This window comes from Balaenoptera acutorostrata, chromosome 2 (assembly GCF_949987535.1).
Source record: "Balaenoptera acutorostrata chromosome 2, mBalAcu1.1, whole genome shotgun sequence".
Classification (NCBI taxonomy): Eukaryota; Metazoa; Chordata; class Mammalia; order Artiodactyla; family Balaenopteridae; genus Balaenoptera; species Balaenoptera acutorostrata.
Genome location: NC_080065.1, coordinates 38,456,190 through 38,466,101, shown reverse-complemented (window position 1 = coordinate 38,466,101; position 9,912 = coordinate 38,456,190).

Genomic DNA, 9,912 nt, shown 5'->3' with positions numbered 1-9,912 from the left:
TTTCATTCACTGTATTCTTCAGGTCCAGAATTTCTGTTCGGTTCTTTTATATGATTTCTCTTTGTTGAAATTCTCATTTTATTCATTATTGTTTACCTGATTTCATTGAACTGTCAGTGTTTTCTTATAGCTGATTGAGCTTCCTTAAAACAGTTGTTTTGAATTCTTGGTCAGAAAATTCATAGATCTCCAATTTATTGTGGATGATTACTAGAAAGTTATTCTATTCCTTTGATGGTACCACGTTTCCTTTATTTTTCTGTGTGTGTTCCTTGAAGTCTTGCATTGCTGTCTTTGAATTTGAAGAAGGAATCACCTCCTCCAGTTTTTACTCACTGGCTTCAGGAGAGAAATACCTTCACAAGTCAGCCCAACTAGGGATTCTGAGGCTTTTTCAGAACTTTTCTGTGGATGGGATGTACCCACTCCACACCTACTCCTCCCTCTTGGGTTATTCTTAAGATTGTATGCATTCTCTTGATCCTGCAAAGCCAGGTTGAATGCTGAGAGCCTCTCTTTTGTTTTCCTTGGAGAAGTGCCGTCAAGTGCTCAAGTTTGCGTGCCTTCTCCCAATGCTGCAGAGCTGTGTTGGCTTTCTGTGTGTGCTTTCAAGCCATCTGCAAAGGCTCATACTCACAGTCCATGCAGGCATATGCAGAGAGCTGGCCATATGAGTGTGGGTGAGGTATGTGGAACACTGGGGATGCCTATGGGCCAGTTGGGGGAGTCTACAGGCAAGGCATCAAAAGTGGTTTATGAATGGGCTTCCTGATGGAGTCTGCAATGTGGTGAGTAGAATCTGCGGCCCTTTGATGAGTTCCAAGTCCTAGTTGCTGTGCTCCAAGCTTCTCCCAACCCCTCAGTCATGCCAATCACCTCAGTGTTCTGGGTTGGGTGAAAAAGAAGTAGGCCTCTTGGGGAGTGTCCCACAGGGCCGGGGAAGCCAGACAGTCGCTCACTATTCTCTCACTTTCCCTGTGGAAGAATTTGACACTGGGCTGTGCTGCCTTGGAGGAGAGGGGTAACATGGATAAAATGAAACTGCTCTTCTTACCCTATTCAATGCATCTATTCTTGGATTTTTTGCTCCAACAGTGTGCTAGAACGTTTCTGCTAGACACCCAGTCTCTGACAAAAGTACACTGATCTGTGGGTCATTGTCAAAGTCGATCTTCTATGAGGGATGAGGATGGAAAACAATTAAACCATGTCGTTGACATCAATCTCTCCCTTCTGAATTCATTAATTGGAATTTTGTTGTAAAGAAGAGCTATCCCTTGTCCCCTATTTATGCATGTATTAAAGAAGTGAGACGGGTGATAATTAGATGCCTTTATTTTATTTTATTTATTAATTTATTTATTTTCATAGTGTCAATTCTTTTATTTTTAAATATCTTTATTGGAGTATAATTGCTTCACAATGTTGTGCTACTTTCTGCTGCACAACAAGTGAATCAGCCATATGCATACATATAACCCCATATCCCCTCAGTCTTGTGTCTCCCTCCCACCCTCCCTATCCTACTACTCTAGGTGGTCACAAAGCACCAAGTTGATTTCCTGTGCTATGCAGTTTCTTCCCACTAGCTATCTATTTTACATTTGGTAGTGTGTATATGTTAATGCTAACACCTCACTTTGTCCCGTCTTGCCCTTCCCCCTCCCAGTGTCCTCAAGTCCATTCTCTACATCTGCATCTTTATTCCTGTCCTGCGCCTATGTTCATCAGAACCTTTTTTTTTTTTAAGATTCCATATATATGTGTTAGCATACGGTAGTTTTTGCTCATTCTGACTTACTTCACTCTGTATGACAGACTCTAGGTCCATCCACCTCACTACAAATAACTCAATTTCATTTCTTTTTATGGCTGAGTAATATTCCATTGTATATATGTGCCACATCTTCTTTATCCATTCATCTGTCGATGGACACCTAGGTTGTTTCCATGTCCTGGCTATTGTAAATAGTGCTGCAATGAACATTGGGGTACATGACTCTTTTTGAATTATGGTTTTTGCAGGGTATATGCCCAGTAGTGGGGTTGCTGGGTCATATGCTAGTCCTATTTTTAGTTTTTTAAGGAACCTCCATACTGTTCTCCATAGTGGCTTTATCAATTTAATTTCCCACCAAGAATGCAAGAGGGTTCCCTTTTCTCCAGCATTTACTGTTTGTAGATATCTTGATGATGGCCATTCTGACCAGTGTGAAGTGATACCTCATTGTAGTTTTGATTTCCATTTCTCTAATGATTAGTGATGTTGAGCATCCTTTCATGTGTTTGTTGGCAATCAGTATATCTTCTTTGGAGAAATGTCTATTTAGGTCTTCTGCCCATTTTTAGATTGGATTGTTTGTTTTTTTGATATTGAGCTGCATGAGCTGCTTGCATATTTTGGAGATTAATCCTTTGTCAGTTGTTTCATCTGCAAATATTTTCTCCCATTCTAAGGGTTGTCTTTTCGTCTTGTTTATGGTTTCCTTTGCTGTGCAAAAGCTTTTAAGTTTCATTAGGTCCCATTTGTTTATTTCTGGTTTTATTTCCATTTCTCTAGGAGGTTGGTCAAAAAGATCTTGCTGTGATTTATGTCATAGAGTGTTCTGCCTATGTTTTCCTCTAGGAGTTTTATAGTGTCTGGCCTTACATTTAGGTCTTTAATCCATTTTGAGTTTATTTTTGTGTATGGTTTTAGGAAATGTTCTAATTTCATTCTTTTACATGTAGCTGTCCAGTTTTCCCAGCACCACTTATTGAAGAGACTGTCTTTTCTCCATTGTATACTATTGTCTCCTTTATCAAAGATAAGGTGACCATATGTGCATGGGTTTATCTCTGGGCTTTCTATCCTGTTCCATTGATCTATATTTCTGTTTTTCTGCCAGTACCATACTGTCTTGATTACTGTAGCTTTGTAGTATAGTCTGAAGTCAGAGAGTCTGATTCCTTCAGCTCCATTTTCTTTCTCAAGATTGTTTTGGCTATTCGGTGACTTTTGTGTTTCCATACAAATTGTGGACTTTTTTCTTCTAGTTCTGTGAAAAATGCCATTGGTAGGCTGATAGGGATTTCACTGAATCTGTAGATTGCTTTGGATAGTATAGTCAGTTTCACCATGTTGATTCTTCCAATCCAAGAACATGGTATATCTCTCCATCTGTTTGTATCATCTTTAATTTCTTTCATCAGTGTCCTATAGTTTTCTGCATACAAGTCTTTCGTCTCCTTAGGTAGGTTTGTTCCTAGGTATTTTATTCTTTTTGTTGCAATGGTAAATGAGAGTGTTTCCTTAATTTCTCTTTCAGATTTTTCATCATTAGTGTGTAAGAATGCAAGAGATTTCTCTGCATTAATTTTGTGTCCTGCTACTTTACCAGATTCATTGAATAGCTCTAGTAGTTTTCTGCTGGCATCTTTAGGATTCTCTATGTATAGAATCATGTCATCTGCAAACAGTGACAGTTTTACTTCTTTTTTTCTGATTTGGGTTCTTTTTGTTTCTTTTTGTTCTCTGATTGCTGTGGCTAAAACTTCCAAAACTATGTTGAATAATAGTGGTGAGAGTGGGCAACCTAGTCTTATTCCTGATCTTAGAGGAAATGGTTTCAGTTTTTCACCATTGAGAACAATGTTGGCTGTGGGTTTGTCATATATGGCCTTTATTATATTGAGGTAAATTCTCTCTATGCCTACTTTCTGGAGAGTTTTTATCATAAATGGGTGTAGAATTTCATTGAAAGCTTTTTCTGCATCTATTGAGATTATCATATGGTTTTTATCCTTCAGTTTGTTAATATGATGTATCACATTGATTGATTTACATATATTGAAGGATCCTTGCATTCCTGAGCTAAACCCCCATTGATAATGGTGTATGATCCTTTTAATGTGCTGTTGGATTCTGTTTCCTAGTATTCTGTTGAGGATTTTTGCATCTATGTTCATCAGTGATATTGGCCTGTAGTTTTCTTTCTTTGTGACATCTTTGTCTGGTTTTGGTATCAGGGTGATGGCGGCCTTGTAGAATGAGTTGGGAAGTGTTCCTCCCTCTACTATACTTTGGAAGAATTTGAGAAGGATAGATGTTAGCTCTTCTCTAAATGTTTGATAGAATTCGCCTCTGAAGCCATCTGGTCATGGGCTTTTGTCTGTTGGAAGATTTTTAATCACAGTTTCAATTTCAGTGCTTGTGATTGGTCTGTTTATATTTTCTATTTCTTCCTGGTTCAGTCTCGGAAGGTTGTACTTTTCTAAGAATTTGTCCATTTCTTCCAGGTTGTCATTTTTATTGACATATATTTGCTTGTAATAATCTCTCATGATCCTTTGTATTTCTGCAATGAGTTGTTATTTCTCCTTTTTCATTTCTAATTCTGTTGATTTGCGTCTTCTCCCCTTTTTTCTTGATGAGTCTGGCTAAGGGTTTATCCATTTTGTTTATCTTGTCAAAGAAACAGCTTTTAGTTTTATTGATCTTTGCAATCACTTCCTTCATTTGTTTTTCATTTATTTCTGATCTGATCTTTATGATTTATTTCCTTATGCTAACTTTGGGGTTTTTTTGTTCTCCTTTCTCTAATTGCTTTAGGTGTAAGGTTAGGTTGTTTATTTGAGATTTTTCTTGTTTCTTGACGTAGGATTGTACTGCTATAAACCTCCCCACTAGAACTGCTTTTGCTGCATCCTATAGGTTTTGGGTTGTGGTGTTTTCATTGTCATTTGTTTCTAGGTATTTTTTGATTTCCTCTTTGATTTCTTCAGTTATCATCTCCTGGTTATTCGGTAGTCTATTGTTTGGTCTCCATGTATTTGTAGTTTTTATAGTTCTTTTCCTGTAATTGACATCTAGTCTCATAGCGTTGTGGTCAGAAAAGATACTTGATAAGATTTCAATTTTCTTAAATTTACCAAGGCTAGATTTGTGACCCAAGATATGATCTATCCTGGAGAGTGTTCCATGAGCACTTGAGAAGAAGTGTATTCTGTTGGTTTTGGATGGAATGTCCTATAAATATCAATTAAGTCCATCTTGTTTAATGTGTCACTTAAAGCTTGTGTTTCCTTATTTATTTTCATTTTGGATAATCTGTCCATCTGTGAAAGTGGGGTGTTAAAGTTCCCTACTGTGATTGTGTTACTGTCGATTTCCCCTTTTATGGCTGTTAGCATTTGCCTTATGTATTGAGGTGCTCCTATGTTTGGTGCATAAGTATTTATAAATGTTATATCTTCCTGGATTGATGCCTTGATCATTATGTAGTGTCCTTCTTTGTCTCTTGTAATAGTCTTTATTTTAAAGTCTATTTTGTCTGATATGAGAATTGCTATTCCAGGTTTCTTTTGATTTCCATTTGCATGGAATATCTTTTTCCATTCTCTCACTTTTAGTCTGTATGTGTCCCTAGACTGAAGTGGGTCTCTTGTAGACAGCATATATATGTGTCTTGTTTTTGTATTCATTCAGCCAGTCTATGTCTTTTGGTTGGAGCATTTAATCCATTTACATTTATGGTAATTATCAATATGTATGTTCCTATTACCATTTTCTTAATTGTTTTGGGTTTGTTATTGTAGATCTTTTCCTTCTCTTGTGTTTCCTGCCTAGAGAACTTCCTTTGGCACTTGTTGTAAAGCTGGTTTGGTGGTGAATTCTCTTAACTTTTGCTTGTCTGTAAAGGGTTTAATTTCTCTGTTGAATCTGAATGAGATCCTTGCTGGGTGGAGTAATCTTGGTTGTAGGTTTTTCCCTTTCATCACTTTAAATATGTCCTGTCACTCCCTTCTGGTTTGCAGAGTTTCTGCTGAAAGATCAGCTGTTAACCTTATGGGGATTCCCTTGTATATTATTTGTTGCTTTTCCCTTGCTGCTTTTAATATTTTTTCTTTGTATTTCATTTTTGATAGTTTGAATAATATGTTTCTCAGCGTGTTTCTCTTGGGGTTTATCCTGTATGGTACTCTCTGTGCTTCCTGGACTTGAGTGACTATTTCTTTTCCCATGTTAGGGAAGTGTTCAACTATAATCTCTTCAAATATTTTCTCAGACCCTTTCTTTTCCTCTTCTTCTTCTGGGACCCCTATAATTCAAATGTTGGTGCATTTAATGTTGTCCCAGAGGTCTCTGAGACTGTCCTCAATTCTTTTCATTCTTTTTTCTTTATTCTGCTCCCTGGCAATTATTTCCACCATTTTATCTTCATTTTATCTTAGCTCACTTATCTGTTTTTCTGTATCAGTTATTCTGCTATTGATTCTTTCTAGAGTACTTTTAATTTCAGTTATTGTGTTGTTCATCACTGTTTGTTTGCCCCTTATCTCTTCTACATCCTTGTTAAATGTTTCTTGCATTTTCTCCATTCTGTTTCCTAGATTTTGGATCATGTTTACTATCATAACTCTGAATTCTTTTTCAGGTAGGTTGCGTGTTTCATCTTCATTGATTTGGTTTTGTAGGTTTTTACCTTGCTCCTTCTTCTGTGACATATATTTTTGTCATTTCTCTTTTTGTTTTTTTGATGGGTGGGGCTGTATTCCTTTCTTACTGGTTGTTTGGCCTGAGGCGTCCAGCACTGGAGTTTGCAGGCAGTTGGATAGAGTTGGGTCTTGGTGTGAGAATAGGACCTCTGGGAGGCCTCACTCTGATTAATAGTCCCTGGTGTCTGAGGTTCTCTGTTAGTCCAGTGGTTTTGACTCGGAGCTCACACCACAGGAGCTTGGGCCCGACCTCTGGCCTGGGAACCAAGATCTCACAAGCTGGTCACTGGGGGTTCCTCCCATCTCCTTAGGTGTCTGTGGTCCAGCACCGATGCCTGGTAGGTGCCCTAGTTGTGCGAAGAGATGAATACTGTGTCCTCCTAGTCCGTCATCTTGACTCCACCCTAGGTGGCTTTATTTTAAACTCACATTTTAAATATTAACATTTTTAATGAAACACAATACAAATAAATGTATAAAACACATATGGACTACCTTATAAAAGTTTCTAAAGTGAACAGACACTTCCAGAAATAGGTCACTAATGGTTTTCCATAAACCCTTAGTGCATCCTTTCCTAGTGACAATCTACTCCCCTCTTAGAGATAACTGCTGCCATGACTTTTATAGTAAACGTTTCTCTCCATTTCTTTATGTATTCCTAAACTTTAGAGTTCACTTTTGCCCATTTCTGGATTTTATATAAACAGAATTATGCTATATGTATTTTTATGATTTTCTCCAACATATTTTGAGACGTCCATATTTCTGTGGATCTCTGTACCTCATTTATTTTTAGTGTTGTAGTATTCCATTGTATGAGTATAGCACAATTTACTCATTCTAATTTATAATTATTTTTAGCTTTTTTTAGTTTATAATTGTTTTTAGCTTTTTGCCATTATGAAAAATGTTACTATGAACATTTTTGTGTATGGTTTTTTTGTCTTTTGGGAGATTGATTTATAGCTCTCTATATCTTCTATATATATGTTAGTAGTTCTTTTTTGGTTATATTGCTGCAAACATCTTTCTTCTCCCACTTTATGACTTATCTTTTCACTCTTTTTATGTCATTTGATGAACAGATGTCTTAATTTTAATGTCAAATTTATCATGTTTTCCTTTATAGTTGGTGCTTTTGTAACTTGTTTATGAAATCCGTCTACACCACAAGGTCATAAAGATATTCTCTTATATTCTTCTCTAATACTTTATAGTTTTGGCTTATACATTTAGATTTTTAATACATCTGTGATTGATTTTGTGTTTGGGGTGAGATAAAGATTGAATTAAAAAAATTTTTACCTGTGTATAGTTAATTGTCCTGAAGCCATTTATTTGAAAGTATGTTTTTCATTAAAAAGACCTGTGGTTAAAATTACACAGTCATAAAAAAAGGAAATAATGCCATTTGCAGCAACATGGATAGACCTAGAGATTATCATATGAGGTGCAGTAAGTCAGACAGAGAAAGGCAAATATCATATGATATTACTTATATATGGAATCTGAAAAAAATGATACAGATGAACTTATTTACAAAACAGAAATAGACTCACAGACATAGAAAACAAACTTACGGTTACCAAAGGGGATGGGGGGAGAAAAATTAGTAGTTTGGGATTAACATATATACACTACTGTATATAAAATAGATAAGCAACAAGGATCTACTGTATAGCACAGGAAACTATACTCAGTATCTTGTAATAACTTATAATGGAAAAGAATCTGAAAAAGAAAAGAACGTATATATATGTGTATATTTATAACTGAGTGACTTTGCTGTGCATTTGAAACTAACACAATATTGTAAATTAACTATGCTTCAATTAAGAAAAAGGACAAGTGGTTGCCAGGAGTTGGGGTTAGGAGAGAGGGAAGGACAAATAGGCAGAGCACAGGGGATTTTTAAGGCAGTGAAACTATTCTGTATGATACAGAATTGATGGACACATGTCATTATACATTTGTCAAAACACATAAAAAATGTGCAGCACAAAGTGTGAGCCCTCGTGTAAAGTATGAAATTTAGTTAATAAGATATTAGTATTGGCACATTAATTGCAACAAGTATTACAATTACAAGATGTAAATAATAGGGGAAATTGGAGGGTGGGGTGAGGATATTTGGGAACTCTGTTTTGTACATTCTGCTCAATTTTCTATAAACCTAAAACTGCTAAAAAAAAAAAAAGTCTATTAATTTTTTAAAAAAATTCTTTTTCTCAGTGCTCTGAGTGCCACATCTATTATAAATTACATTCACATGGGACTGTTTCCAGGTATCCATTCTGTTCCATTAATCTTTTTATTTATATCTTATCAATAAACATTGTCTTATCAGAGCTTTATAAGGAAGCTTCCTGTCAAATTCTCCCACTTTTGTATTTATTTTGAAGAGTGTTTTGGTCTTTTGCATTTTTATAAATTTTTTGGAAACAACTTGTGAAATCACATACATACACACATGCATGCATGCACACAAGTAGTTAGTATTTGGACTGAGATTGCATTGAATTTATAAATTAATCTGGGAATAATTTATACTTTTGTAGTATTGTCTTCCTTTCTATGAACAAAGTATTTTCTCTATTTATTTAATTCTATTTTAGTATCTTCAGTAAGGTTTTATAATTTCCCCTGTAGAAATCTTGCATGTTTTTGTTAGATTTATTCTCAGTACTTCATATTTGTTGATATGCTTATAAATGGTATCTTTTTAAAGATTTCACTTTCTGTTTGATTCTGTTGTCTGAAAATATGGTTTATTTCATATATTGACTTTTAATTCTGGGACTTTGCTCAGCCCTACTATTAACATTAATAGTTTACCTCATAATTCTTTGAATTTTTATACACATCATTGTATCATTTGTGAATAGCAGTAGTTTTGTTTCTTCCTTTCCAACCTGCATAACTTTAAAATTTTTTATTGCTTTGCCTTTTAGTGATCACTAGACCTTCCAGTTCAGGGTCGAACAGAAGTGGTACTGTCATGCATTCTCTTCTCATTCCTTATCCCAAAGAGAAATATTCAAAATTTTTACCTTTAAGTATAATATTTATTGTAGGAATTTTTTTCTTTTACAGATACCATCTGTTATATTAAGGAAGTTCCCTTTTATTTCTAATTTACTAAGAGTTCTTTTTTCCCCCTCACATTACTTAATTTTATCAAAAGATTTCACTGCATTTCAACCCTTAGGCAGAAAAGAGGCTGAAAACTACAATCATTACGCAGTATAGCTATCTGTGTAACTAAAAACTGGGAATATAATACTCCAGAGCAAAGAGAGCCTGGGCTGAGGGGCCACTGACAATCTCTGCTGCAAGCTCCAATATGTGGTGGGGCCCTTTTACTGTTTAGAGGTTTTTTAATTGGTAGCCCTTGGTATAGGACTACCATACTTTCCAAGGATGGGAACATAT